A 15190-nucleotide genomic window follows, 5' to 3' on the forward strand; every position below is an offset into this window, starting at 1 on the left:
AAAAGTAATTTTTTCAGTGTTTACCTCCCTTTCTAGTTCCACCCACAAGGTTTCAACCTCCTCACAGTATTCACCCACTATTGTCTCTTTCACACTCGCCTTCATATCATTTCTCACATACAGACATACACCACCACCTTTCCTATTTGTCCTGTCTTTCCGAAAAAGTGTAAAACCCTGTAGATTTACAGCCCAGTCATGTGAAGAGTCCAGCCATGTTTCAGCAACACCAACTATATCTATATTTTCTTCCAGTATCAAGGCCTCCAGCTCCCCCATTTTGCTTGCTAGACTTCTGGCATTTGTGAACATACACTTTAACTTGCCAGTCAGTTTTTCACTTTTATTATCAGAAATGTGATTTGACATTAATCGGGCCTTTTTATTTACACTGATGTTTTGTAACGAAAGGATCTCCTTATCTTGTTGTCTAGTCCTCTCCCCACATTCTGTTTCTCCCCCCACCAATATAGTCTGACCCCTCTCTAACCTGGCTACCCCTTTTTTTCCTACATTGACCTCCCTCCTCAGCCCTAGTTTAAATACTCCGCCACCCCAGCTAGAATTCTCTCCCCCAGCACAGCGGACCCCCTTCCATTTAGGTGCAAATCATCTGCAGAATACAGTTTGTACCCCAATGAAAAGTCAGCCCAGTGCTCTAGGAACCCAAATCCTTCTCCTCTACACCAAGACTTTAGCCATGCATTTAACTCCCTGAGCTCCCGCTGTCTTTCCTGTGATGCGCATGGCACAGGCAGTATTCCTGAGAATACTACTTTGGAGGTCCTTCCCTTCAGTTTGTAGCCTAGTTCTTTAAAATTATTCTTAAGGCTCCTCCACTTACCATTTATTCTGTCGTTGGTACCGACATGGACCTCAACAGCTGGATCATCACCAGCCCCTCCCAGCAATTTGTCCACCCGTTCCACCACATGCCGAACCCTGGCACCAGGGAGACAGCAAACCATTCGGTTGAGGTGGTGTTGGCGACAAATTATTCTATCCGTCTTCCTGATTATAGAATCCCCTACGACTATCAATTGTCTTGGCTTACCTGCATTACAATCCCGCCGACTACTAGCTGGGCTGTTCTCCCGGCTGTTAGGGAGATCAGTATCCACTAGGGCTGCCATTTCTGAGACTGACACCCTCGCATCATCACCCAACTTGGCAATTTTGCCTGGAATGTCAGAAACCGGATCGGCCTTCCTTGTCTTTGACCCCTTTCTACTGCCCCTAACTACATTAACCCAGCTACTTACCTGATCCTGCTCACCCATGTCTTCACCCTCCAGTTCTAACCCACTAACTGCATGCTCTGTGAGCAGCAAGCTCCGCTCAAAATTGTCTATCCTCCTCAGTGTTGCATTCTGCTCCTCCAGATCTCTAATACGAGCTTCCAGGTGAACAACATGCTCACATCTGCCACAGAGATATTCACCCTGGAACTCCGGCTCCAGTCGTGCATACATATGGCAAACTGCACTGAAGAAAACCTCCAATCTTGCTATCCATTATCCAAGTTACAAAAAAAAACAGCGAACAGGTGTTAATCAAAAAGAAAAAGAAGTAGAAGAGCACTTACTGGGACTTTAACTCCTCTTTAGATTAGATTCAAATTATTAGATTCAAATTTATAACATTTCCATGTGCTGGTCACTAGAGGGAGCAGTTCCCAAAATTGCAGCATGGTCAATGTGGTAAAGCAACCTCATTAATTTATGCTGCAAAGTTGGGGTAGACACACTCACTCTAGTGTCCTCACACAATACCCCCTCCCTTATTCTGGCTAGTGCCAGGAGGAGGGGTTTGAATCTTCAAACCTCCTACACTGTGTGCCGGTATTTTCTTATCGACTGCACAGTATAGGAGGATTAGATACAGGGCTCAGCAGACAGTATAACCCGAACATAATACACACATCACATACACAAACATATATTACCTGCTCCTGCTGCCGCTGCCGCCTCCGCTCCCATTCCTTGCGTCTTCGCTTCCTTGAACATACGACCGGAAGCCGTGGCCGGAAGTCGTCATCTTACTGTCCGGCAGCCGTTTCCGGTCCACATGAAAATGGCGCCGGATTTCGCTCTGCTAACAAGCTTCGTTTTGGTCTGAGTGGGAGCGGTGCATGCGCCGTTCCCACACAGACAGCGTACGCTGCAGAGAATGGAACGGCTCCCATTCGCATTCGCTATGGGGATGTATGTGCCTTATTCCATCTCTGTATGTGTCGTTAATCGACACATACAAAGATGAAAAAAAAAAATAGCAGCCCCCATAGAGAAGTAAAAGTACGAAAAAAGTAGAACACAAATAAATAAAATTTATGTTCATATCATACTAAAAGCAATATGATAAAAAAATAATAATTTCATGACACCTTCCCTTTAACAGAGAAACGCAACTCAATATTTATTGCCCAGATTCTGCCGTTTTTAGAAATATCCCACATGTGACCGGACTGAAACACAGGCCTCAGGAGCAAAGGAGCACCTAGTGGATTTCAGGGCCTTCTTTTTATTAGATTATATTTTAGGCACCATGGCTAGAAGAGGTCTTGTGGTGCCAAAACAAAGGAAACACCTCAAGAAAGACCCCATTTTGGAAACTACACCCACAAGGAATTCATCTAGGGGTGTAATGAGCATTTTGACCCCACAGGTGTTCCATAGATTTTATTAGAATTGAGCAGTGAAAATGAAAAATGCAATCTTTTTCCAATAAGACAAGCTTTAGTTCTACATTTTTCATTTTCTCAACAAATAAAGGAGAAAAAAACATCCCAACATTTGTAAAGCAACTTCTTCAAAGTAGGGAAATACCCCATATGTGGTCATAAACGTCAGTTTGGACACATGGCAGGGCTCAGAAGGGAAGGAGAACTTTTTGGAGCGCAGATTTTGCTGGATTGATTTCTGGGTGCCATGTTGCATTTACAGAGGCCCTCAGGTACCAGTGCAGTGAAAACCCCCTAAAAGGTGACTCTATTTGGTAAATTACACCCTTGAGGAATTAATCTAGAGGTGTATTGAGCATTTTGACCCCACAGGTTTTTGCTGAATTTATTAGAATTCGGACGTGAAAATAAAAGATGTAGTTCTAGATTAAAATTTGTCATTTTTACAAGGACTATAGAAAAAAATCTCCGTAATGCATTTTCTCTTGAGTACAGCAATACCCCAAATGCGATCACAAACTGCTGTTTGGACACACGGCAGGACTCAGAAGGGAAGGAACACCATTTGGCTTTTTGAGTGCATATTTTGCTGAATTGGTTTTTGGGAGACATGTCGCATGTGCAAAGCTTTCTGAGGTACCAGTACAGTAGAATTTTCCCATTTTGAGACTTTACCCCTCAATAAATAAATTAGGGGTGTAGTGAATATTTTGACCCCACAGGTGTTTATAAATTTTATCAGATTTTGGCCATGAAAATATTCATCTACATTTTTTTCCAATAATATGTTGTTTTAGCGCAACATTTTTTATTTTTACAACAAATATAGGAGAAAAGATACCACAAAATATGTTACGCAATTTCTCCCGAGTAAGGCAATATTCCATATGTGGTCATAAAGTGCTATTTGGACGCACAGCAAGGCTCTAAAGGGAAGGAGCGACATTTGGTTTTTGGAGTGGAGATTATACAAGATTAGTTTTCGGACACCATTTTGCATTGCGCTTAAAGAGGCTCTGTCACCCCATTATAAGTGCCCTATCTCCTTTATAAGGAGATGGGCGCTGTAATGTAGGTGACAGTAATGCTTTTTATTTAGAAAAACAATCTATTTTAAACCACTTTATTATCAATTTGCTTTATGCTAATGAGTTTCTTAATGCCCAAGTGGGCGTGTTTTTACTTTCGACCAAGTGGGCTTTGTACAGAGTGTATGACGCTGACCAATCAGTGACCAGTCAGCGTCATACACTCCTTTCCATTCATTTACACAGTAGCATTGCGTTCTTACTAGAACACGATGTGCAGCCACACACACACACATTAACGTTAATCAAGTGTCCTGATAATGAATATACATGACCTCCAGCCTGGACGTCATGTGTATTCAGAATCCTGACACTTCTGAATCTTTTCTGTGAGATTCCAGCAAGCCACGTGTAATCTCGCGAGATTACGAGGTAAACGAGATTTCGTTTCCCTTGCTGGAAATGTCACAGAAAAGATTCAGAAGTGTCAGGATTCTGAATACACATGACGTCCTGGCTGGAGGTCATGTATATTCATTATCAGGACACTTGATTAACGTTAATGTCTGTGTATGTGGCTGCACATCGCGTTCTAGCAAGAATGCGATGCTGCTGTGTAAATTAATGGAGAGGAGTGCATGACGCTTATTGGTCAGCGTCATACACTCCTCTGTTCCTCTGTACAACGCCCACTTGGTCGAAAATAAAAACACGCCCACTTGGGCATTAAGAAACTCATTAGCATAAAGCAAAATCGCTAATAAAGTGGTAAAAATAGATTGTTTTTTTTAAATAAAAATCATTACTGTCACCTATATTATAGCGCCCATCTCCTTATATAGGAGATAGGGCACTTATAATGTGGTGACAGAGCCTCTTTAAGTACCAGTACAGTGGAAACTCCCGAAAAATTACCCCATTTTGGAAAAAACATCCCTCAAGGAATTCATCATGAGGTGTAGTGACTATTTTGACCCCGCACTTGTTTTGCAGAAATTACTACACAATAGATGTTGCAGATTGAAAATTGCCATTTTTCTACAGATATGCCATTTCAGTGCCCAATGTGTTGTGCCCAGCTGGTGCCACTGGAGACACACACCCCATAAATTGTTAAGCGGGTTCTCCAGAGTACAATAATACCCCATGTGTGGTCATAAACTGTTGTTTGGGCACACTGCCATGATCAGAAGAACCGCCATTTGGCTTTTGGAGCGGAGGTTTTGCTTGGTAATAGATATGTTTGGGGTTTTACTGGTATTTCAGCTGATAATGTGGGTGCATATCACTGGCGTAGCTATAGGGGTCGCAGCGGTCGCAATTGCGACCGGGCCCCGAAGCCAGGGGGGCCCACGGCCCCCCGCACCACATCAATAAAAAGTTACTATAGTAACTCGGGCCGCGGGCCCCTGTTACTATAATAACATACTTTACTTACCTTCCTGGTTCCGGATCGCAGCGGAGGTCCTGACGTCAAGCGCTGTGCGCAGCGCATGACGTCACAGCGCTATGCCGCCGCGCACAGCATCGAGACTACAGAACTCCCGCCGCGGCCGAAGAGGAAGGTAAGGTTAGCCCTGACTGGCGGGGTCCGACTCCCGGGACCCGCCAATCAGCTGTTTTGAAGGGGCCGCAGCACTCGTACGAGAGCTGCTCCCCTTCATTCCGGTCACACTGTGAATCGGTGTCGGCGATTCACAGTGTGGGCGAGTAGTGAAATGAAGGGGAAGCAGCTCTCGTACGAGTGCTGCGGCCCCTTCAAAACAGCTGATTTGCGGGTCCCGGGAGACACATCAGCTATTGATGGCCTATCCTGAGGATAGGCCATCAATGTTTAGGGACTGCACAACCCCCTAAGCCTACGATGTAGCAGGCTTAGGGGGCCCAGGAGACAGGATCACAGATTGTGTGATCCTGTCTGCTGGGCCCTGTATCTAAGCCTACCACACTGTAGGTTTAGATACAGGGCCCCAGCACACAGTAATCTTATACTGTATAAGATTACTGTCTGCTGGACCCTGTATCTAAGCCTACCTTGTGGTAGGCTTAGATACAGGGTCCCACAGACAGTATCACACATGGGCCCTGTATCTAAGCCTTAGGGTATGTGCACACACACTAATTACGTCCGTAATTGACGGACGTATTTCGGCCGTAAGTCCCGGACCGAACACAGTGCAGGGAGCCGGGCTCCTAGCATTATAGTTATGTACGATGCTAGGAGTCCCTGCCTCGCTGCAGGACAACTGTCCCGTACTGTAATCATGTTTTCAGTACGGGACAGTTGTCCTGCAGCGAGGCAGGGACTCCTAGCGTCGTACATAAGTATGATGCCAGGAGCCCGGCTCCCTGCAGTGTGTTCGGTCCGGTACCTGCGGCCGAAATACGTCCGTCAATTACGGACGTAATTAGTGTGTGTGCACATACCCTACCACATGTGTTACTAATCATTTTTTGTGTGTTTTCTTGCAGGTTCGGTCGTTGGACTACGGCGGATTCCAGGACTACTTCGATGACAGCTTTTTTTTTATTGTCAATAAAATGGTTAATGAGGGCTGTGTGGGTTTTTTTTTATTTCAATAAAATATTTTTTCAATGTGGTTTTTTTTAAAACTATATTACTACCGCCTTAGTAATGGCCGCCGGCTGATTGACAGCATCCATTACTAAGGCGGGGCTTAGTGTTAGCGGATGCAGAGGCTAACACTAACCCCCTCTATTACCCCGGTACCCACCACCACCAGGGGTGCTGGGAAGAGCCGGGTACGATCCAGTACCTGACAATCTGTAGTGATGGTCGGCCACTAGGGTGGCCGCAGGCTGGTATTATCAGGAGGGGAAAGGCCAAAAACAGTGGCCCTTCTCATCCTGGTAATGCTGCCTGCTGCTGCTTTATTGTATCTGGCTGGTTATGAAAATGGGGGTGACCCCACGTCATTTATAAAAAAGAATAATAATTGGAAAGAACGATGTGGGGTCCCCCCCAATTTTCATAACCAGCCAGATACAACACAGCAGCAGCAGGCAGCATTACAAGGGTGGGAAGGGCCACTGTTTTTGGCCTTCCCCAGCCTAATACTACCAGCGTGCGGCCACCCCGGTGCCTGCCCGTCACTACAGATGGTCGGGTACTGGTTTGTACCCGGCTCTTCCCAGTACTCCTGGTGGCGGTGGGTACCGGGGTAATAATGGGGGTTAGTGTTCGCCTCTGCACCGGCTAACATTAAGCCCCGCCTTAGTAATGGAGGTTGTCAATCAGCCGGCGGCCATTACTAAGGCGGTGATAATAAAGTTTAAAAAGATACAAGCACATAGAAAAAATATTTTATTGAAATAAAAAAACACAACCCTCATTAACCATTTTATTGAGAATAAAAAAAACGCCGTCATTGAAGTCCTCGTATCCGAAGTCCAACAACCGAACCTGTAAAAAAAACACAAACACACAAAAATAATCAGTAACACATAAAGAAGCAAAATTATTATTCTTACCTATCCTGGGTCCAGCGCTGGAGACGCAATGTCAGCGAGCTGGGCCCTGTATCTAATCCAATCATGTGTGATACAGTCTGCTGAGCTGTGTATCTAATCCAATCATGTATGATACTGTCTGCTGGGCCCTATATCTAATCCGATCATGTGTGATACAGTCTGCTGAGCTGTGTATCTAATCCAATCATGTATAATACTGTCTGCTGAGCCACTGTATCTAATCCTATCATGTGTGGTACTGTCTGCTGAGCCACTGTATCTAATCCTATCATGTGTGATACTGTCTGCTGGGCCACTGTATCTAATCCTATCATGTGTGATACTGTCTGCTGAGCTGTGTATCTAATCCTATCATGTGTGATACTGCCTTCTGAGCCACTGTATCTAATCCTATCATGTGTGATACTGTCTGCTGAGCCACTGTATCTAATCCTATCCATAGTTTATAGGGTCGTAGTGCTATAGATATGCTATGCTGTCTCATATACACACTTTTTTGGGGGCGGACACATATGTATTGGGGCTATTTCCCGGACATTTTAAGCCCTGAGGGTATGTTCACACGGCAGCGTCTGTTACAGCTGAAATTACTGTGCTGTTTTCAGGAGAAAACAGCACCGTAATTTCAGCCGTAATGGCATGTGCAGGCGTCTTTCGCTGCGTCCATTACGGAAGTAATTGAAGCTGGTTTTCCATGGAGTCCATGGAAAACGGCTCCATTTACGTCTGAAGAAGTGACAGGCACTTTTTTACGCGCCGCCTTTTGACAGCGGCGCGTAAAAAAAAATGACCGTCGGCACAGAACATCGTAAGACCCATTCAAATGAATGGGCAGATGTTTGCCGACGCTTTTGAGCCGCATTTTCGGACGTAATTCAATGCTAAAACGCCCGAATTACGTCCGTAAATAGTGTGTGTGAACCCAGCCTTAGTGACGCCCCGGCTGCTAGTGCTGCATTGTTGGGTCACTTAGGAGACCCAGCGATGCAGCTGAAAGCGGACCGTCAGCCATGAGAAGTTTGCGCGGGGGGGGGGGGCCCAGTAAGAATTTTTGCATCGGGGCCCATGAGCCTCTAGGTACGCCCCTGGTGCATATGTAATCTGTGCAGAGTACATCAGGGTATATGTAAGCTGGGCGGAGTACATCAGGGCATAATAGGATGATGTAATAATGGGGTGAATGAATAATACAATTAATACCATGGATTAGCATGGTACGCTTTGCACCAATACTTTATGCACAGGTCAGGATTTTTGGGACTGGTGTCGCACTGATAAATGGTGTCCTTTCTTATACCCTTTTTGGAACACACTCTGCACTTTTTTTGGGTCCTTCCCTTGTTTGCAGTTTGGGGAACTGTTTCCTTTTGATTGTATCTAGCTAATCACTCCTTTGCGTTCACCAGTATCGAGCGATTAGCTAGATACAATCAAAAGGAAGCAATTTGGACATTCTATGGAAAGGTTCAGGTGATAGCAGGGTCATTCTTTTGAGAACGGGTGCCCAGACACACTATCAACAGTCAGGGCAATTGAAGCTGAGCTATAGGAAATGATACTGAGCACCATTGTGCGATCCTAATTGATTCAATGCTCCTGACGCAAACCTATGGCCTCATGCACACGACTGTAGCCATGTGCACGGCCGTGATTTTCGGGTCGGCTGGATGCGGGGTGTCACCCGCGAGCCGCACGCAATGGCCGCGGCCATTATTTGCTATGAGCCTGGCCGTAACAAGACATCCCCGTTCTTTTTGCGGTCCAGGCTCCTGGGCCATGCACGGACCGTGGAAACCACGATCGTGTGATTGGCCCCATAGGAATGAATGAGGCCGCAATTCTCCCGTGGATTTTCGGGGGAATTGCGGCCGCCAAAGCACGTTCGTGTGCATGGGGCCTATAAAATTAAAGCCCTAGTGCTCAGTAATATGAGTGTCTGTGTTTTGTATGTCACTATGTAAAATATGTTTAAAAAAAACAATAACATAGCAGTAACCCATAGATTTTAGGGTCTGAATTAAAAGCTATGTTTTAGAGATTTATCCTTCCTTCTAGAATTCAGAGTTTGATACGGGAGGGAATAACAGGAACCAGCCCAGTGTATTAAACTGGGATTTGTACTAATTTAAGGGGTTAAATGGCGGCGATCGACAGTAGATGCAATCGCCGCCATTTCAGTGGGATGTCAGCTGTATATTACAGCCAACACCCACTGAAGATGAAGCGAGCACAGATCCTGCTTCATCTACAAGGCGTAACTGTATGCCCTATTGCCCTAAATCAGGACATACATTCACACCCATTTGCGGGAAAAGGTTAATGCTGGGGGAGAATGGCATGTCAGCGCTTGTTTTAGTGCACCTGATATGTGCTGGGCAGTCCACCTGATGGAATACGATGGGCGCAACTAATAGGCTGTAAGCCAGCATGGCGCACTACACACAACAGTGCTACTGGCACACTTATAGAAGCCTTTTCTGTGTGCAATGTTTATACTAGGCAGCCACCCACCTCATGAATAGGAGACGTGTGAGTGGCTGTTTTATCAGATCCTGCTAGGTGGAGGTGTATTAACCTGCTCCTGTTTCAGTAAGTGGCCATGCATTGTGTGTGTGTTCTTTTGGGAGCTGCAATATTAATCAAGCAATATCTTGATTCAGTGTACATCTAATGCAAGCAATTTCCATAAGTATTACCTTTTAAACAGGTTCTGATAGATGTATTATGTAAACATATTAATAATTATGTGCAATAATGTTAAAAACACTCAGCTAGCAGGTAAAAATTAAACAACTTACTGCTCCAATATCCCTTTAAAACAGAGCTTCGTCATTGTGCAGAAAAAAATGGACTTGGCAAAAACCAAGCTAATGTTCTCTGGAAAACCTTAGTAAGCAACCTTCCACTAATTCAGCAATGTATGATGACTCATTACCACATTTATGTGAACAAATCCTAAAAGACAAAAACTCCAAAATGAGAACAAAGACAAGAAGCACTGTATCACAGCTATTTTATGTTGTTCTTGGTGTTGCTGTTATTGTTGCGTATTCATTTTCTGATCAAACTGTAAATTTACAAATCTGCAATATCAAATAAAAAAACACGTAAATAATACAAATGATATTAAAATACCATTGGGCACATTTATCAAAACTGTCTAACAGTAAAACAGTCCTTGCTACTGAGTGCAGCTTTAGTTTCTTAAAGGAAGTCTGTCTGCACTTTTGTCCCCCTGTACACTGCCAATACCACTAGATAGATGTAGGGGAGACACCTTTAGGCATACCTATGTCAGCATTGTGACTGAAATCCTCAACCTGGAAAAGGAGTTTTAACCTGAATAGGAAGTATGAAAGTTTTGCTGTGATTGGTTGCTATGGGCAAAAAGGACAGTTTTATGGTTTGACATTGATAAATCTGTCTTAGTATCCATAAATAATTGGCATTAAAGGGGTTTTCCCAATTGGGGGATTGATGGCATATCCACAGGAAATGCCTTAAATGCCTGATAGGTGCAAGTCCCAGAGATGGGACCCCCACCTATAGGAAGAACAGGTGTCCCCTGACTCCTGTTTGCTGATACAAATCAGCCACTTGTGACCATTTGCTGTATCAGTTTCTTTGGGGAGGTAGCAGAATTTGCGCACGATTCTCTCCATTACAGTCTATAGGATTTAGAGAAAGAGCCAAGCGTTTTGGATATACTCTGACATAACTCCTGGCCAGGCTCTGTATCTGGTATTGCAACACAGCCCTATTTAAATGAATGTGGCTTTGTTGCAGTTTCCAAATAGTCAGGAGTGGCACTGTGCAGTTAAAAAGCCAAGGTGCAACTAAACTTTACCTGGTTCTGAGGTCCAGCCTTTGGATCCTGAGCATCACAGTTTTAGGACAATTATTTCACCTAGAAAAAAAGAACATTAGAAAAAAAAGTAATATATGAGAGAGATAAATCCCATATTTATAGAAGCTAATGTTTTATAAATCTTCTCCAAAATAATAATGTGCTTTTTCCTGAACTCGGTCTAATATGGCAGCGGAGACCTTCTCAGACATTTTAAAGCACGCCTTCAACTTTGAACAGCATTTCATTTTTAGGATTCATAATTAAGTACGAATTAATTTTTATAATTTACCTATACAGGTGGCAGAATCGTTTTTTTTAAACAGGATTCCAAGTAAAACGATACAATTCCGTCTGCCTGCAGCCACCACTAGTGGAAGTTTGGACGCTTACTGTTTTAGTATATATTATTACGTTCAATGGCAGTTGTGTAATTCCCTAGTGAGTATGCAGGCAAAGCAAGAGAAGGCCCATTTCTTACTGCGTTTTCTCTGTACGTTTGATGTATGTTTCAGGAAAGCTACCATGACCCTATAGTGACCCCATGAACATTGTGCCCCTGTGAATAGTGCCAGACTGCTTCTATGAACAGTACCAGAGGGCCTGCATGAACATTGCCACAGCAACCCCATGAACAGTACCACAGTGACCCCATGAACAGTACTAGAGTGGCCAGATGAACAGTACCAGTATGAACATTGCCACAGTGATTCCATGAACAGTGCCACAGTAACTCCATGTACAGTGCCCAAATGACCCCAAGAACAGCAACCCCACAATCAGTGCCAGTGTGCTCATATGAACAGACTCAGAATGCTGCATGAACATTGCCAGCCATTCACCAGAAGTTTTTTTTAGCCACAAGTTAAAACCATATAAAAATAGGCAATGCATGCAAAATGAGTGTACCTCACACCTTGCATATTTCCTGAAATTAGCCAACCTAAATAATGATAAAGTCCTACCTAGTAGTTTACAGTCATGACCTCCTTTGTGCAACTTTGGGACACACTTTTGCAAAATTTGCATGCAAGTTCAAGTGTCTAACTAAAAAGCTGACCCGAGCAGACCCTTTGTCCACAAAAGACCATCCAAAAATGAAAGTTCAACGTGTGTGAAGTTCACTCATGCCACCTATGTCTACATGAACCTGTCCCTAAACTCCCCCCCCCCCCACTACAATAGTAAGCATATAAAGTTTAGTTTTTAACCCCATCCCCCTGCATGCATTCTGGGCCTTAATAACCAAAGCAAAATTAACAGTTTCACTACGACTTTAATTGGTTATACTTTTCAGAAATAGTATGTATCCCTATAGATTTGGTATGTTTTGTTAAGCAGAAACAGGGCTTTATTTTGGTGGTATATACTATAGGTTTTCTTTGTTTTTTTCCCAAATCTTACAAAAATGCAAAAAAAAATCAGTTTTCTTCAATTTGTTGTATAAAAGTTTTCAAATAAATAATGTTTTTAGTTTTGCATGCTTCTAGATTTATTTCTGAAAATGGATACCAAATATGTTGGTGTATGTTATTTTACTGGGCACTTGGCAAGGCCTCAAACTAAAGGGGTCTAATTCGGCCTAAGGATGACTGTTTCCAAAGCTGATTTTTAGGCACCGTAGTGTCTTTCCAGAGGCCCTGTGCTTAGGCCATTCAGATTATTTTTTTTTTGTATAAACTCTTTTCATTTATTCAAAAGCTTGGTACATAAAGATATTTGTACAGAATGAAAAAAAATCAATATCAATGACAATGGTATATAACAAGTGACAAAATTTAAGCTGTATACGACTGCAGGCATGTTTTTTAGCTAGAGAGCAATGACCTGCCAACACATATCAGCTAATGAATTTACCTTACACCTACTTATTTTTAAGGAAATGTGTCACATAAAATACATTCTGTAAGCCTCATATATTCATACCTTCATAAAAAATGTCATGTGAGCTATAACAAAAGATAACCAATAAAGAATACAACAGTGTCATTTATCATGGTCGTGAAAATGGATGAAAGGCGTTTAAATTATTTATAGAACATCATACACTACCGTTCAAAAGTTTGGGGTCACCCAGACAATTTTGTGTTTTCCATGAAAACTCACACTTATATTTATCAAATGAGTTGCAAAATGACTAGAAAATATAGTCAAGACATTGACAAGGTTAGAAATAATGATTTTTATTTGAAATAATAATTTTCCCCTTCTAACTTTGCTTTCGTCAAAAAATGCTCCATTTGCAGCAATTACAGCATTGCAGACCTTTGGCATTCTAGCTGTTAATTTGCTGAGGTAATCGGGAGAAATTTCACCCCATGCTTCCAGAAGGCCCTCCCACAAGTTGGATTGGCTTGATGGGCACTTCTTGCGTACCATACGGTCAAGCTTCTCCCACAACAGCTCTATGGGGTTGAGATCTGGTGACTGCGCTGGCCACTCCATTACAGATAGAATACCAGCTGCCTGCTTCTTCCCTAAATAGTTCTTGCATAATTTGGAGGTGTGCTTTGGGTCATTGTCCTGTTGTAGGATGAAATTGGCTCCAATCAAGCGCTGTCCACAGGGTATGGCATGGCGTTGCAAAATGGGGTGATAGCCTTCCTTGTTCAAAATCCCTTTTACCTTGTACAAATCTCCCACTTTACCAGCACCAAAGCAACCCCAGACCATCACATTACCTCCACCATGATTGACAGATGGCGTCAGGCACTCTTCCAGCATCTTTTCAGTTGTTCGGCGTCTCACAAACCGTTCTTCTGTGTGATCCAAACACCTCAAACTTCGATTCGTCTGTCCTTAACACTTTTTCCCAATTTCCCTCTGTCCAATGTCTGTGTGCTTTTGCCCATATTAATCTTTTACTTTTATTAGCCAGTCTCAGATATGGCTTTTTCTTTGCCACTCTGCCCTGAAGGCCGGCATCCCGGAGTCGCCTCTTCACTGTAGACATTGACACTGGCGTTTTGCGGTTACTATTTAATGAAGCTGCCAGTTGAGGACCTGTGAGGCATCTATTTCTCAAACTAGAGACTCTAATGTACTTGTCTTGTTGCTCAGTTGTGCAGCGGGGCCTCCTGCTTCTCTTTTTACTCTGGTTAGAGCCTGTTTGTGCTGTCCTCTGAAGGTAGTAGTACACACCGTTGTAGGAAATCTTCCGTTTCTTGGCAATTTCTCGCATGGAATAGCCCTCATTTCTAAGAACAAGAATAGACTGTCGAGTTTCATATGAAAGCTCTCCTTTTCTAGCCATTTGGAGAGTTTAATCGAACCCACAAATGTAATGCTCCAGATTCTCAACTAGCTCAAAGGAAGGTCAGTTTTATAGCTCCTCTAAACAGCAAAACTGTTTACAGCGGTGCTAACATAATTGCACAAGGGTTTTCAAGTGTTTTCTAATCATCCATTAGCCTTCTAACACAGTTAGCAAACACAATGAACCATTAGAACACTGGAGTTATGGTTGCTGGAAATGGGCCTCTATGCACCTGTAAAGGATCTGCCAGGCACTACGTCTGTGGATACTCCCAGGATTAATCAGTCGACACCTGAGGCCAGACCTCTTAGACTGACACCGGCTCCCACCAATCAGGGTGGCAGGCTCAGGAGTGGGAGAGCCTATCGCGGCCTGGTCAGTCGGAGTTAGCTCCGCCCCCTGTCCATTTATACCTGCTGTTTTCTCTTCCTCATTGCTTGTTATTCTTCTTGGATTCCTGGCCCCACTGCTGCCTTGCTCCAGCCTGCTTCTGCCGTGCTTCTGCCTTGCTTCAGTTCCCGCTTATCCTGCTTCGCTCTGCCCCTGGCTTGCTTCCTGCTCTGCATTTGTATACTCCACTACATCCTGATCCTGACTGGCTCGTTCACCACTCCGTTTCCTCAAGGTGTTCCGTGGGCTACTGCCCCTTCCCTTGCTTGTTCCCTGTTTGTATCCCCTTGCACTTAGTCAGCGTAGGGACCGCCGCCAAGTTGTACCCCGTCGCCTAGGACGGGTCGTTGCAAGTAGGCAGGGACAGGGCGGTGGGTAGATTAGGGCTCACTTGTTCCCTTCACCTCCTTCCTGCCATAACAGCACCTATGTAGATATTGCATTAAAACCCAGACGTTTGCAGCTAGAATAGTCATTTAGCACATTAACAATGTATA

The 15190-nt window shown here is 43.8% G+C and overlaps 1 long non-coding RNA gene across 4 annotated transcripts in view; it reads right to left on the reverse strand.

Moving 5' to 3' along the window:
* The window catches only part of LOC142759454 (uncharacterized), a 118666-nt gene that overhangs the window by 77007 nt on the left and 26469 nt on the right, over positions 1-15190 (reverse strand). For 2 of the 4 annotated variants that reach the window (XR_012883138.1, XR_012883137.1), the window contains exons 3-4: positions 11048-11107; positions 9999-10155 (exon numbers count right to left, since the gene is read on the reverse strand). This is a non-coding gene — a long non-coding RNA (uncharacterized LOC142759454). The other 2 variants (XR_012883136.1, XR_012883135.1) reach the window with 1 other exon arrangement.

The sequence above is a fragment of the Rhinoderma darwinii genome, chromosome 4 (assembly GCF_050947455.1).
Source record: "Rhinoderma darwinii isolate aRhiDar2 chromosome 4, aRhiDar2.hap1, whole genome shotgun sequence".
NCBI lineage: Eukaryota > Metazoa > Chordata > Amphibia > Anura > Rhinodermatidae > Rhinoderma > Rhinoderma darwinii.